This window comes from Pezoporus wallicus, unplaced genomic scaffold (genome assembly GCF_028554395.1).
Source record: "Pezoporus wallicus isolate ANWC-B61680 ecotype Strahan unplaced genomic scaffold, APGP_CSIRO_Pwel_v1 contig_10076, whole genome shotgun sequence".
Classification (NCBI taxonomy): Eukaryota; Metazoa; Chordata; class Aves; order Psittaciformes; family Psittacidae; genus Pezoporus; species Pezoporus wallicus.
The window spans coordinates 1-16,377 of record NW_026635276.1 but is presented as its reverse complement, the minus strand read 5'-3'; the positions used below and the strand labels follow the sequence as shown (position 1 = coordinate 16,377).

The following is a 16,377-nucleotide window of genomic DNA, read 5'->3' as shown; positions in this document are numbered from 1 at the left end:
AGCTCACTCGCTCTTCTTCCGCTGTACGTCCAGGAGGTACTATATTATATCCTCTTCCTTTTCAGAGGTAACCCCACTTTAAGAGATACAGAAAGGAAAAATCAAACTGGTAGAAAAAGGGATGAGAAAGAGCATGGGGAGACAAAGGTTAAAATCAAATAGATGCGATACTGAGTGGGCTTTTTCACTGTCAGCACAGAGCTGATTGATGAGCAATAAGTGGAATTAAAACACAAGTCTGCACTCAAATGTTTTAGTAGGGAGGTATTTTGTCCATCTCTTACCTAATCTCATCTGGGAACTGTGCATTTGTAACCAGGAAGGTAGAGATGCTGTGCTGGTGCAGGAGCCTCACAAACCGGTTGATCTCCGGGTACATGATGGGCTCTCCCACCAGTGACAGTGCGCACTGCTTTGCGGTCATTGCTTCCTCAAAGCGAGCTGCTTGTAATCCTGAGACGCCTGCAAATAGAGGGAAAAACAGGGTTCTGTTATGGCTCGAACTGGAGAAAAACAGGCTTAAATCAACTACCACCCCCACCCAAACCATGCATCTGTATCGAAAATAAACCCTGGCACAAGGAAGACAGAGCAAAACCAGCTGGAGCCCTCCTCAAGGGGAAGGGACAGCAGGGCACAGCCAGTGTCCATCAACCCACAGCACAGAGTATGCCCAGATACACGGAGCTTGGGATTTTGTGTGTCCTGTGAACTACTGCAAGTAATCTTCTAGTAATGTTTGAGTCAAGCTTTCCATTGCTATCACCTCAGTGAAGCTGCCTGGACGCTGAGACGGAAACACGGGAGAAAGTTTAATGCCACTTGACATAAGTGTCTTGAAAAGGAAAAGCAGGGTATGCCTGCTTCTGCTGCTGACCCACATGGTCCCAACAGCCCCAGAGGGAACAGCTCCCCAAGAAGCTGGGCACACTCCCCACACAAAGCACCAACAACCAGGTCCAAATCCATACTGGCAACCACATGAAATGCAACTCCACAGAGGATGTATTCAAGAAGAAAACCCACCACGTGACACCATCCTGAACAGCAAGAGACGTTCCAAGAACAAAAAGAGGAAAACACCAGGAGCTCAACTGCAGCATCCATGTGAAAGTGCTGTCTGCAGGCTTAACCAACCTGAGCCACGTGTTGCGCCCATCAGAGGGCAGGGAAGAGGCAAATGCTCCTCCTGGAGTCCTCAGTACAGGAAAGACATGAACCTGTTGGAGAAGCTCCAGAAGAGAGCTCCCAAAATTATCAGAGGGCTGGAGCAGCTCTGCTCTGGAGACAGGCTGAGAGAGTTGGGCTTGTTCAACCTGGGGAAGGCTCCAGAGAGACCTTATTGCAGCCTTTCAGTTCTTAAAAGGGGCCTATAAGAAAGATGGGGAGAGACACTTTAGCAGGGCCTGCTGCGATAGGATGAGGGGTGATGAGTTTAAACTAAACAGGGAGATTCAGGCTGGATGCGAGGAAGAAATTTTGTACAATGAGGGTGGTAAAACCCTGGCACGGGTTGCCCAGAGAGGCGCTGGATGCTCCATCCCTGGAGACATTCAAGGCCAGGCGGGATGTGGTTCTGCCAGCCTGATCTAGTTGAAGATGCCCCTGCTCATTGCAGGGGGATTGGACAAGATGAGTTTTGAAGGTCCCTTCAAACCCAAACCATTTTGTGATCCTATACCAGACCACGTGTTCAGATATGAAATCAGCTGCCTACAAATAAGCTTTTGTTCTAAATATGTCCCTGCATGTTTCTTTGACATGCCTCAATGTATTCAGATAATATCAGAGGGTTTAGATGGGAGATTGGTCTGTTTTAAAGAAACCAAAGCCTTGAGTTTCAAACCAGGTCCTCAGCTCACCTTGTGTTGCCTAGAAGCTGGAGCTCAGGCAGTACAGAAAACTATAGGCTATGCTCCAAAGCCCAGATAAAAAGAGGTGTTGGTGGATATTGCTTCAGCCTCACATAGAAAAACTGGTCTGTGATAAGAGCAGAACTTGGTGCATGATAAAGCAGCCACACTCAGCCCTGAAGAAGTGACAGGACTAATGGTTAATGCTGCACAAACCTGACAGTACTAAATGAGACCTTCATTTGAAAGGAAAGCAGCATCTCAACCACACACTGAGATTAAAGGATAACTTTCCTTTTCCTAAAGCTACTTGAAGGTGGCTTTGAATTTAATTAATTTCTCTCCCTCAGCACCCTGCCACTGGACAATGACAATCACCCTGTGCCAGCTTTAGAAGCAGACAGAAAGTAATTCCAACAACATGTAAAGTTTGAGTCACTTTCTCAGAGCAGTTGACATCAAATGTAGCATAGGGGACATACACTGCGGAGAGGGCAGAGGTTTTGTAGGAATCATTTGACTACACAAATCACAAGATAGACAGGGATAAACTAAAAAAGGATTAGTGTGTATTCCAGGGAGTGTGTGAACTCCCCTGCACTTCGGGCTGCCATACCACTACAGCTGTCAACCTCTGCTCCTGCAGATGAGCGTCCTCCTGTCTTCAGTCAATGCACTTCAGCAAAGTCAGAGCCTGGGCAGATTTTGGAGGGCATGAAGCAGGCCCAAGGCAGTGCAGGAACTTGGAGCCATAGGAACATGAGTACCATCTACAAGAGGCCATGGTGTACAGCTTTCAGCTGCTGCTCAAGCTCAGTTCTCAGCAGAGCATGCAGCCATGCCTCCTTTGATCAGCACAGCTCCTCTGAAGAGCTGATCCCAGCTGCTCTCCTACTGGTGTGCTTTCATTTGGGGGAAAAAAGCAGCATCTGGCACATCTGCCTAGAGAGGCTGGTTGGTGACTTCGGGTACCAGCCATCACAAGTGACTGGGGAGACAAGGAACTGGTTTTACCCACTCTTACACCAACACACACAGGTAGCCTTAGGATTTCCTAGTTCAGGTCATGCATTTTTGTTTGGGTTTTCACTTTTCCCAAGTGGAACCAGGGCTGTATTATCAGACACTGCCCATCTCGTAACTTTTAATTACATTTCCATTCTGTGTGTGCCCTTCACAAGGGAACAGAGATTTACCAGCCACTACCTACAAAATGCATCCAACAAATAAACTGCTTCCCACTCTTCCACCTTAGCTCCCTATCAGCAAGATGTCTCCCCAGCCATTAGCCTAAAAGAATGATGTGATGTTAACCACCACCTTCAAAAACAGTGCACGCTTTGGCAACAATAAAGATAGCAACAATAAAGATGGCAACAAGAAAGATGGCAACAAGAAAGATGGCAACAAGAAAGATGGCAACTCTAAAAGCATGCACAGAAGTTCTTAACAGGACATAAGGCTACTCTCTAGGATATCCTACAGGACACATGGTCCCCAAGACTTCTATTCCTTCAAAGAAGATCTCAATTTTACTGCACTGCGTGGAATTAATCTTGGAATCCCAGACTGATTTGGTTAAAGCTCATTCAGTTCCAACCCCCTGCCACAGGCAGAGACACCTTCCACCAGAGGAGATTGCTCCAAGCCCCATCCAACCTGGCCTTGACCACTGCCAGGGATGGGGCAGCCACAGCTTCTCTGGGCACCCTGTGCCAGCGCCTCAGCACCCTCACAGGGAAGAATTTGTGCCTAATCACTAATCTCAATCTACAAGAAATAACAAACTCACAAAGAGTTCCTATGGGAAGCAAAGTGCAGGACTTGGTGCTGTGTAACTGCTGCTTCGGTCACAAACAGATCTCCTCAATAATTCCTGAAAATAAAAGTGCTCATCCATTAATGAGAAAAACACAATCCCCAAGTTTCAGAGCGAACACAAAGCTCTCAGTGGATTAAGCTTGGGCAGTGTATTTCCTATCAGGTTACAGGGTGATTCCTTTTGCCTTCTGCCTGCCCACACTTTTCCATAAGAATCCACATTCCTCAGCACCCAGGCTAGCCTCAAGCACTGTGGAAGCCTCTGTGCACTCCAAATAAAATGATATGACAATTACCACGACCCACAAGAAGCAACTCCACACTAATCCCTTAAGGCAGCAGTAGACACCCAATGGCTGACTCATGTTCTAATGTCAAAACCAAGGCAGAACACCTCAGAAAACAAGGTGTGCCACAACAGTTTCTTCTCACCTCTTTCTCCTATGACGAATCTCATGCCTCCTTCCCAGCAATTCATAGAATTATAGAATTATTTAGGTTAGAAAAGCTCATCAATCCCGACCATCAATTCCACACTGCCAAGTCCACCACTAAACCACACCCCTGAGTGTCACCTTTTTAAATGCCTCCAGGGATTTGCTTTGAAGATGCTGATGCTGCTTATCTTCCAAAAGCATCACTCACAGGGAAGAAATGGGAAAAGTTACCTTTGAACTGCTTGATCATATTCTGATGGTTCTCAATAGCCTCCTGCAAGATCATTTCAGGTTGGTCCATCTTCCATTGCCACTCTGTGCCCACTGGATTTGTATGATGTCTGAAGGAAAAGACAGACAGAGTTATGCACTGCCATTTGTAACACACATGGGAAGGACCCATCTGACACCTTAGGGACTTAGACACAGTTTAATAATATTAAAGGCAACAAGAAATTCTCAGTAATACCCTGCTTCTGACACAGCTTTCATATGTCGTCTCTGAACACCTAGGCTCTGGTTCCCCCAGAAGGAAGAATGGACCTCACAGTTTATATGAAACTTGATATACCTATCTTGAATCACAGGTAAAAGGTCTTTAAGCCAAAACGATGCTCTACAGCAAGAAAGACCTCTGCAAAGAAAGAAGAGGTTCTACCTCCATTTGAGACCACAGCTATACATATCACTAGAAAAGAAAGGTCCTAAGGCATTGAGCTGAGATGTTAAGCAGTTCTTCCCTGTGAGGGTGGTGAGGCACTGGCACAGGGTGCCCAGAGAAGCTGTGGCTGCCCCATCCCTGGCAGTCTTCAAGGCCAGGCTGGAAGGGCTTGGAGCAATCTCCTCTAGCGGAAGGTGTCTCTGCCTGTGGCAGGGCGTTGGAACTGGACGAGCTTTAAGGTTCCTTCCAAGACAAACCATCTATGGGTTTACAATTTATGCCAAGCCTAAGGTGTACATAAAGCAAGCCTTGGGATGTGTCTCAAACTGAGCCTTAAGTCTTCCAACTCAACAGAGGTCCGAGAAGAGCAAACAGCTGCAGTCCATATGGAAGAAAAACAATTGCAACCCGTTTCACACGAGGTAAATAAATGAGAATATTTTTCAGCCCAGTCCCCTGCAAAGCTGTTTCACTCATACAGGTTGTTGCCATTAGTTAAAGAAGCATTCCAGCTTTCATTATCATTAGGGCTACTGTTTCCACATTTCCTCTTAAAAGTGACCAATGACAGTTAGGGGATGATGAGGCAGAGGCACCTGGAAGGTATCATGCATGGAGATTTATCCCAGCTACTCCACTGTTCAATTGACACTTGTCTGACTTCCTTGGTTCAGCCCCATACTCCAGACACAGGCTGCTGCTGCTGCCAAGTAATACCGAGTGGGTCATTTTGAGGGGAACAGTGTTAAATGGCCTGCAGTGCAACATCAGGAGCAAAATTCCTTGCTCTGACAACGCTATTGCTTTCTATTTGCTGTTTATGATGTACCTGCTGTGGAGGGACAGAGGGACAAAATGCATGGCAATCCTCTCCCTACCAGTCCAGTCACCACTGCAGAATTAAATGCACCACTGCTACCTGATACATGAAAAAAAAGGAAGACAAAAGACACAAGCAGTACATTTTCCTTCCCAGCCATTAAATTGCTCTGAAGAAAAGCAGCAAAAGTTGCACATTAAACTTGCTATTTGCTGTGTTTGTTCAAACCAGGATACGATCAAAGCCCATCAAAAGCCCCAATTAACATTTCAGAATACAAACTTCACAGGATGACCAGTGTCTAATGCTTACATCTAACACCAACATGGGACACAGCTTCTCCAAAATTCTGCTGTCCTTCTGCACTAATGCTGCCATTTCAATATCCTCATGAAGTATTTCCATTGTTAAAACTTGAAGACTATGAAACAGAAAAAGTGGGGTTCAGGAGGAATTTGCCTGGGATTGCATGCACACTCATTCTTTGGGATGGAATGGGTATTTCTGGCAACCAGGTCCCTGGGGAAGGCGTGAATACCAGAGGAAGCACAAGCCCCATCGTATGAGTTAGCTGGCAAGACAAAAGAGCTCAGAGAATAACCTCCACGTCCTCCCACTCAGCGCACTTTCACGTCACTGAGTTTGGTTTTGCTGAGTGTCTCTCACCAACCCCATCCTGCGCTCTCCCAGCCTGGCAAAACCCTCCCTTGGCAGCCCAGTGAGTGAGCACCGCTGGAGCTGCTCACCGCTCCCATCCAGGCAGAGCTCATTGCCTTTAGAGAACTAACAAAGTCATCCCCCTAAGAAGAGGGGTCACTTTACTGACTAGAATGGAAAGTCATCTATTAGAGCCTGCTTTAGGAAGGCAACAGTTACCAAGTCATCACTTTTCACTCGCTGAGACTGCAGCTGAATTGGTGGGGATGAAGGTACCTGAAGTAAGAAAAACGGTCCAATTTCAAACCAAAGATACTCATGTTGCTTTGCACCTTGGTGGCTTTGCACAAGATGGGCCAGCCCATGCTCTCTAGAGCACCAGGAGCCACACGCAATCTCAGACAGTGATCTCCAGGGGGAACCAAACCTCTACCAAGTGGGAATTGCAGAGCAGTACACGGAGAGGTGTGTGTCTCCTGCATCCCCAATTCCTCCTTCACTGGTTCTCAGCCAGTCTGACAGAGGACACAGCTCTAGGGAAGGTAGCACCTCCTCAGCCTCCCAGATGTGGAGCCCAGCCACCCAGCTCACATCTGACCATCCCACACCCACGGGCTAGGGAAGGTAGCACCTCCTCAGCCTCCCAGATGTGGAGCCCAGCCACCCAGCTCGCATCTGACCATCCCACACCCATCCTCCTCGGCCTCGGAGCATCGACTAACAGCAGAGAAAGACACAAACAAATTCCAAGAACATTAAGCTGAGTGCAGAGCTTTAAATCTGCTCCCCAAGCACATCTGCAGTTTTCAGTCACTAAAAACCTGGGTGTCCAAAGTCACCTGGGACACACAGTGCAAGCAAGAGCACGTCGCAGAGCAGCTCAGAATGATGACAGATGCACCCTGGGGGAAGAAGTCCATAGCACACAGATCATGGAATCACGGACTGCTTTGGGTTGAAAGGGACCTTAAAGCTCATCCAGTTCCAAGCCCCTGCCAAAATGTGACAATGGTACCTTTCAATCTACCTTCCTCCACCTGAGGAGTCCTGGTGATCCAAAGGGAAGTCTTCACTGAGCAGTGGGGAAAGAACACGCAGGTGACCCCTGACAGATGCACAGCCTTGCTGTGCAGATGGAAAATTAAACAAAATGGGAAATGCTGCTTATTCCACCCATTCCTCAAACAACAGAGACTTCAGGAGATTCACAGATTCGAGGAGACCAAGGTCAGGTTGGACAGGGCTTGGAGGAACCTGCTCTAGTGGAAGGTGTCCCTGCCCATAGCGGGGAGTTGCAGCTGGATGAGCCTTAAGGTCCCTTCCAACCCAAACCACTCTACGATTCTATGAGATTCTGGATTTCGTCAAACAGGCAAATCAACACTCTCCCTAAAATTTGCAGCTTTTAGGCTGTTTCCCAGCATATGACAGAACACAATCTTTTTAATCTGAGCTACCACTATGAAACTCAAAACTAATGCTTCCAGCCCCGCTCCTGCTTTCACCCCATACAAACCCCAAACAAACCTCCTGAAGATACTCACATATTGGTGTGAATCTGAGTCAAAGCCACTGCCTGTAACCAATGTCAGTGTCTAGAGCACTTGACATTCAATTCCTGCTTTAGCTCCTCACGCCCTGGGGATGCAGCCCAGCACACAGGAGGGTTCTGGGCTCAAGCACACACTGAAGCCAGGTCATGGGGAGCTTCTCGTCACCCAAATCCCCAAGTCCTTCTCCTCAGGGCTGCTCCATCCCATCCCCACTAGACTGTGGTCACAGTCCCACAACAACAGGTTCAAATGCCCTCGTGTGCCCATTCCAGGGGAATGACAGACTGCAGCATCTTTGTTTCAGGGACCTCACAGTGGTGATGAAACCTTCCCACTTCTGTGTGGTGTTCTGCTCCTGCTGTGTACCTCAGGAGGCAGGAGTTACTTTAGCAGACAGCAGAATAACAGGAAAAAAACAACAGAAAATTATATCCCCAGCTCTTGGCCACAGCCACATGCTCACTCTTCGCAGCAGGATTTTAATAGCTTGAAATGTAAAACTACAGCTTGGAAGATGAAATTTGGTTTCATTAATGTAATACTGCTTTTTTTAAACAATATTTCATTTGGAAATCGTACTACCTGAGTAAGTGTCTACTTTTTTAATTTCAATTTAGAAAGTGAAAGAAGAAAAGAGAGCATTTACCTTTGTCCATCGGCAGAGCTTCACCCCAGAATGGCTCCCAATCAGCTTGTAACCTGGAAACCAACAAAACAATAATCAAACTATTGATTGGAACCTGCAATAACTCAAACACAAAACATGCCAATTGGTACACCAAATTATTCAGCATCGCAGTCTCAGCACCGCTCTTTCCCATTGGCCCAAGGTGATGCTACCCAGTGCCCACTCACAGTATTTTCCATTTCCTTCTGGGAGCACAGGGGAGCAAAGGCCATGGCTGCCCAAAGGGCTTCAGACAACTTGGAACACTTTCTCCTCACCGCATATTTAGTTATATTGCTCTGTCTTGCTTGAATCAACAGAGGGTGGCCAGAAGACTTCTCCATGTGACAGGAAGGCAGACTAACAGGTCTAGCCTCTTAGCAGAACGTGGAACACCTCGCTGACCCCAGGGGGTTAGGATATGGGAAGGACCAGGACAGGGAACCATAAGCGTCTCCCCCCATCCCTAAGCCACCATCCCAGAACAGACTGTTCCCCAGAACCACAGAGACCTAATTCCCACTGCTTCTTGGTAGGTCTGACCAGCCTGGAGGACATCTGATTCAGCAGGGAGGGCAGAGGCAATGAACCACAATGCAGGGCTCAGCTTGAACCCAGACTTCACAGGTTCACCAGTTCCACCTCCACTGCCCTTGAAGGAGCTGCAGAGAGGGAGCCGTTGCGTTATGCCCAGAGGAAAGCTGATTTCGCATCACTTCCCTGCTCCTCAACCAAGATCAATACAATTTCATTTCAACTTATTAGCCCAGGAAGATTAATTCCACAGCATTTGTTAAGCACTAAGCACTATTACTACCCAAACTGCTTGAGTTGGGTTCTTTTTCTCTTTGAAAAACGTGCCTAGGGACCAATATGTCTGAAGGATTAAAAGTCACTTCAAAAACCAGCATAAAAATAAGAGGGATCTGAGCAGCCTGACTGTGTCATTCCCACTGCAGCACTTACACGTCGATGGCCTGGCTGTCCCCAAACCAGCACATCTCAACTGACAGCTTTAGGCTGACATTTATATTAACGCTTTCAAGAGAAAAATCGACTTCTAGGTATCAAGTCTCCTTCCTGCCAAGCAGCATGAAATTAACAGGGGAAAAAAGCCTTCTGCTCACCAGAACTGCCCATCATCTCCTACAGCAAGTAGCACAGTGAGCCTGCTCATATGTCACCATGTGTCTCTTGCATGGTGAGGTCCCAGGGGAGCGTGACTGCGCCCCAAAGTCCCCCACAGCTCCGAGGACACTAAGCCATGAACTACAGTGAGAGCTGCACCAGCTCAAAATTAAACTGTGTGAAGATGAAGATGTCTGCATGGCTGAGGACACTCCTGTCTCCTCACACTGGTTCTATCCTTGCAGGGGTTAGGACAGAGGCAATTTTAGCCTGACCAGTCCCCCGAAGCAACTCTCCAGGAGACTGTATGGACAGCACAGGGGGAGTGGCTGCAGGAGCAAGCAGTGGGGCTCCCCTGTTACATGGCAAAGGGGCCAACTGCCCCATTAAGCAGGGCTTTGGGGACATCAGTGTCAGGCTGCTCCTATGTCCTGAGATCCTTCTCCCCATCCAGCTCCGTGGGAATAGACAATATTCCAGCCTTTTCCTCCCTAAATGAATAAAGCCCTATACAGCATGGAAGAAAGAACTACTGCAAGCCAAAACCAGCCTTGGTATTCCATATGGCCCATCATTCAGTCCTCTCCTGGAGAAAGACATCAGCACTTCTAATAGGGAATTTATAGTCTCAAAAGCCAAATGCAATACTGGGGACACCTTTATCTATGACTGCATGAGACCCAGAAGACCCTGTGGCAACTTCTGACCGACACTACACTTGGAGGGACAGCCAAACACACAACTGCATTTGGCTGCATCACATCATCTCTCCCACCCGCAGTCTGTCCTGCTTACTCCTTCAGCCTATCTTTGCAAACAGGCTTGTCCAGCAAGGTCTAATCTCAGCTGAGACCTCCCTGTGCACCTCAAGTTTGTGTCCTCGCAGGATTTCTTGACAAGAAAACTTTGCCAAATGTGAAAAGGATGCTGCATTCCTGCTCCCTCTACTACAGCTGCCCAAGGCAGGCTCCTTGCTGATGGCAACCAGCACAGCCCCAGCCTTATTTGTTCACTTTTCAGAATCAGCAACAGCATTCATGTAAGATCATTCTCTCACAGATCTCTTGTCAGTAGAAGTAAGATGACTGCTTTAAAATGGGGTTTAGGTTAAAATTAAATTGGAAACAGGACATGCTCACCCAGATCTGCTACCCAGTTGTATGACGGAAGAGATGAAGCAGCTAAACTGAGCAAGGTGTCAAGCTCTTTAGTTACTTAAATCAACTTCCACCATGTGGAGAGCCCACAGCTTCCTCTGAAGGCCAAGAAAATTGGACCTATTCAATATCAAAACAGAGTCTTACAAACTTCAGCCAGCTTTAGTGACGAGAAGGGGTTTACTCATTTTGCTTGCTGCTGCCAGGAGTCTCAGCTATGGTTACAAGAAGAAACAGCACATACTTGCAGAACTTCAAAACCACTGTGCAAAGCCGTTGAACTTGGGCCTTCACCATGGAGGTAACTGACAGAAAGGGTGGTGACCCTGCTAAGCCACCACAGTCAGCACTGGCCACCCCATGCGTCTTCAGACTTGGAAGTTAGATAAATTAAATCAATCAGAACAGTTGTTACACATCTGCTCTAAGGGAGCAGAGTCTCTCCAGCTCTGCAGAGCCTCTTTCTTCAAGCAGTTGCTTTACGGCTGGCTTGCAACACAGGCAGCCAGGGCAGTCTGGGCTCAAAGAAAGTAAAAGGTTGAAGCGAGACCAAGCAGTGCTAAGTTCCAAACCAAACATGTGAGGACGCGTGTCCAAGAATCAGTCTGAGGGCCTTCTCAGTTCTGTTTCCCCACTGCAGCTTCTGCTGAACAACCCTTGCGAAAGCTCAGGCCAGCTCATCTCTTCCACCACCTTTGCCACAACTTCACCGGGGCTCTGCCAAGGGAAATGATGGGGAAAAAAAAAAAATCAAACCTTACCAATGGTCCAGAACTCTGAACCTGCCAGGACTCCCCATGAACACGTTCACTTCTCTGCTCTTAAGGCATTACTCATAAGCAATCACTCTGAGTATTTGGATACAACACCCTCCAAACAATACAGACTGTTGTCTCCATGGGACTCTGCTCACCGTCCTGATGCACCTTCAGATATTAAGGCTGAACAAACACAATCCACTTATTGTTTCTAAAGCCCAATATTCAAAGGAATACTTAAATTATAAGCAGGCTGATAGTAATCAGCTCAAGCCCTGACTAAAGTCTTATCTAAGTCTGCATATTAGTTGATCCTGCTCTAGATGATAAACTCTGAATGACTTAGAAGTCTGCCAAGCTTCACCAAAGTTGTCATTTTATTTACTACAAGAAGACATGAATTAAGATTTTGGGTGAAGGGAGTGTTATCATGCAGTAACACTAAGCTGATAAACATTTGGTGATTGCTGGCCCTGACAATCCAACTGGACTTTAATAAGCCATGGGCAGATTTTGAACTGAAGAGACTGCCAGCACCACAGATGCTGACTGCTCCCTGGTATGGGGCAAAACATTTCTGTGACCATTGAAACTGCATCGCAGCATTTCAACTCTGTATTGGAAATAACAGTCCCTAAATACCAGTCCTTTAAAAGTCCTTTCACTGAAATTCAAAGAATTCATTGAGGGACCCTGCAGTACTCTCAGCCACAGAGGTAGGATACTGCCAACTACATACCCGTGTCGTGTTCCAGGCTATCCAAGGTATTCTGGTTTTGATCGCTTACCAGTACCATACCCATAGCATGTCCTTCTAAGCTCCTGAATACGTATGAATTTTGTGCATATGCGAGCTATTATGCTATTTTAGTTTTTCAAGCGGAACAGATAAGTCAAATTTCTACAAGTACAACTTGGGAACTGCTTTTGAGGACTGCTGACTATTTGATCGTGGCAAAATGTCCAGAAAGAAACCCAGAGACACTTTCCAGTTCAGATCTCTACACCACCAAAAGCTGCTTTACAGGCAAGCCTTTGAAAGCACAGAGCAAAAGATTTAATTATAAAAGAAGGAAGTAGAGGAGTGGTTAAAAAAAAATCCTCAAAGAGTACAAGAAAAGAGACTTACCCATCCTCCTCTAAGAGTGCAGTCACCATTAGCTTGGTGAAAGCCAGTCTGGTGTCACATTGTCTTCACAAACTCAAATGACTTTCAGAAGGCTTTTCTTCCAAGTAACACAGAGCTGGCAAATCAGTGTGGTTCTATCAAGCCATCTCCTTAAATAAAAGCTGCCTTGTTTGAAGCACTGATTATTTGTGGAAGCTGAAACTCGGTGCAGAAAGGGGAACTTCACACTAGGAGACTCTTTACAGGCAAAAAAGATCCCAGTTTTCTGCAAGAGTGCAGTTTAAAAGGGCCTGAGCTGAAGTCACTGACACACAGCAGTAACCCATCACCACTGATTTAAGGTGCATTTTGCAAGTGGTAGCACAACTCCTACACTAGAACCACCACCCAAAAGACAGTGTTCTGCTAAAGCTAGAAAATTAGTAAGGAAAAGAAAACAAGAAATACTGTTGTTGAAAGGAACCCGTTCAAACTATATCACTATTTTATACAAATATAGAAAGAAGTGGAATCTGGGCACTGGAATTTTTCAGATTGCCCAAGCATGATGGAGAAACACCCAGCTTCATTCCTAGCTCTGCTCAGACTCCAAGAAAATGCTTTTAAAAAGCACAAAAGCCTTGTGATTTGCGGAAGGACTTGCTTCCGTTAACTCAAAGCGGGACAGAAGACATGAGACAAGACTGCAGTCAAAAACATTACAGCATTTCATTCTCCAAGTGGCCACTTCTACAGACCATAAGAAAAGCACAGTTTCATTCACTGCCCAAAACCAAACCAACACAGACGGGATCAGAAAGTGAACCAGTGTGAAACACCCCTGTGACTGCCACGGCGCAAAGAGCCAGCACAGACCCTGCACCACAGAACAGCCAGGGCAGTCTCCCCAGCCCACCTCAGGTCCCTGTGTGTCAAAGCAACACCTGAGCTGCCTGGAGGACTTGGTGCCGCTCCAGCTTCTGAAGCGGGGGACTTGCTGCAAGACAAGAGAACTTCCCTCCCCACTGCCCAGTTCTAGACAGCCCTGTCTCCAGCAGCCCACTCCAATGACCATGGGCAAACACATCACCAGTCACTTACAAAAGCTCAGGCTCCAATCTTGGGGAGCAAAGGTGTTGGGATCCCACAGCTGCCGGACTCACACAGGACATGGAAAATCAGAGCCCAGCTCTGAAGCAAGGTGCCTCCACTGCAATAACAGAACTGTGTTCTCAGCAGCATCAGGAGACATTCTACTGATTTAGCAAGCAAGAAAAACTGAACGCATTCTCATCCTAAGAAATAAAAGAAATTAAACTAAACTGCCTTCAGTCTCCAACTGAACAGAAGCTCCCATCACCCTTCTCCTGGCTCTGCCACTCAGAACTGAGGCTTCTGAACTGCAGGGCCCTCAGGCCAGCTCTTCTCAAGCTTGTCCTCCTTTGTTTTGAAAAGGCCATTAAGTTCTCTACAGCTTGTTCAAAGGCCACTGATCTGATCAGCACTGGATTGGTAAAGCTCATTTGAACTACCTTCTTCTCTGGAAACAAAGTTTCAGTAACAAAATCAGAGTTTGAAACAGAAGTAAAAGCAGGGGCACAGCCGATCTTTAAGTATTTTTTGAGGAACACACGCTTTTGGAGCTGAAGGCATGGGGACCATCATCTTCTCCCCCAAGCTGCTTAGCAGCTACATTAAACCCTTTGAACTCTGAAACACTCACCACACTCAGAGTGCATCACACTCAGATGCGTTACCCAGCTTCAGGTTCCTTCCCTGCAAGGATAAGGTACCAACAGCCCCTGCCTAAGCCCTGTCCTGCCCCTGCTCAGAGCCTGCCATGACTGAGGGTCCACAGCAGTACCTCTAACAAAGAACACCGTCTGTCACTTGGCTTGCTAAAAGTCCACCACTAAGACTTCAAAGCCTGGGCCACCATCTGCTCTTTGCAGAACCTCACCTTGTTTTGTGAGCGCTTCTCTCAGAGCTGGGGTTATCATCTCTCGCTTCCCACCCTCCTCCTTCCTCCCAGCGTTCTCTTGAGTCAAGCTCATTCCAACACCTCCTTCCTCGAGCTCACCTTCTCTCTGTTTCAAGACAAGGAATTACAACCATTTAGATCCAAGCATCACAGTTTAAATGCTGGGGCACAGTTCAGCCACAGACCTGCTGAGCTTAAAACTGACACGAGTGTCCACGCATTAATTCTTGCATTCCTGTCATTCTGCTTTTTACCCCTCTTCCCATTGGACTCTCACCTTTCAGTTTTAGATTTAAGACAGAAAATATACTAATAAATAAATAAATAAATAAATCACCACACCAGAAACCAGGTGGACTTGTTCTACTAACACAGCAACCAGCTTCAAGCAAGCTGGGCTAGTGGAAGGTAGGTGGGGTGGAACTAGATGAGCTTTAAAGTCCCTTCCGACCCAAACCAGTGTGCGATTCTGTGATTTAATAACAATCTCTAGGGCATTTTAAGAAACAAGCTGTTTGAATCTCATGTGGGATTGAATCCCCTGAGTGGGACCCCCAGGGTTGAAGCCCAGGTGTTTCATGGCTGCACAATAACCTCATCTCTCCACAGAGCACAAACCAGAGGGAGCAAAACATTGCCTGGAGTGACAAGGGTCTAGGGGTGCAGCCCAGGACACAGGGGGGATCTGGGCTCAAGAGCACACTGAAGCTGGATCATGGGGAGCTTCTTGTCACCCAAAACCCCGAAGTGCTTCTCTTCACGGCTGCTCCATCCATTCTGCCCAGCCTGTGTTTGTGCTTGGGATTGAGCTGTCCCAGATGCAGGACCTTGCCCCTGCCCAACCTCATGAGGTTTGCACTGGGCCCACACATAAGGAAGGAAGCAAGGAGATAAAATCTTCATCTTTTTACTATTAAGTAGTAAACTAAGAGTTTCTCCTCCACAGGCCACCATTTAACCCAGAACTAGGCCCAGCCATTCAACTGGAAAAGAAAGGCACCATCTGAGCACAGATTTGTGAGCTGCTCTGAGCAAAACGCTATGCAGGATTTAGAAGTGGACACATCCTGGCCTGTCTGATCTACACTCTCATGCCAGGTTAGTTCTCCCCGAAGAACCAAAGCTGCGTTACGGAGCACACAGAATCATATCATACAATGGTTTCTGTTGGAAGGGACCTTAAAGAGCGTTACATCTGGTTCCAACCCCCTGCCATCATAGTATTAAAAAGGCAGGGATTGACTTAAGTACAAAAGAAACATCCTGCCCAAGACAGCCTTCCGATACAGGAAAGGTCTGTCTGAATATCAAGGCTTTGCCTCTAGTGCCTCTTACAGCAGTGTCTGAGGAAAGCATCTGAATGGAAGAACAACAAGGAAAACTGCCTTTCTGGCAGGGCAGAAACACTTTTCAATACTCATTTTTCCTCACAGGGATGACAATTCCCCTCCCCAGGCCCGATGGAAAGCCTGTAAGGAAAATAACCAGTTGTTTTTCTCTGAGCTGCACCACCTCACTTGTTCAGTTTGGCAAGTGACTGGCTTCAGGTATTTCTTGTGGGAAATAGAAGTCACACCCTGGGAGATTTACTTACTTGATCAATAAACCTTTCATAGCTATTATTTAGGGTTTGAGTGGTGAGAGCAGAGTTAATTTTCCACAGAGCAAACTTCTCAAGTCCTGGGGATTTAGCAGAAAGTCCTGCAGCAAATCCAAGACAAATGACAGTCTTTCCACAACAAATCAAGCAAGCAGTGATAAAAGCCAGCTTCTCAG

General features: G+C 46.9%; 1 long non-coding RNA gene across 1 annotated transcript; it reads right to left on the bottom strand.

Moving 5' to 3' along the window:
* Positions 1 to 43: 43 nt before the first annotated feature.
* On the bottom strand, positions 44 to 15,072 carry LOC130603012 (uncharacterized). The gene is made up of 4 exons (XR_008973040.1): positions 14,581 to 15,072; positions 8,449 to 8,501; positions 4,343 to 4,452; positions 44 to 462 (listed from the first exon to the last, which is right to left on the bottom strand). It is a non-coding gene; the product is annotated as an uncharacterized LOC130603012 (long non-coding RNA).
* Between the last annotated feature and the right edge of the window lie 1,305 nt (positions 15,073 to 16,377).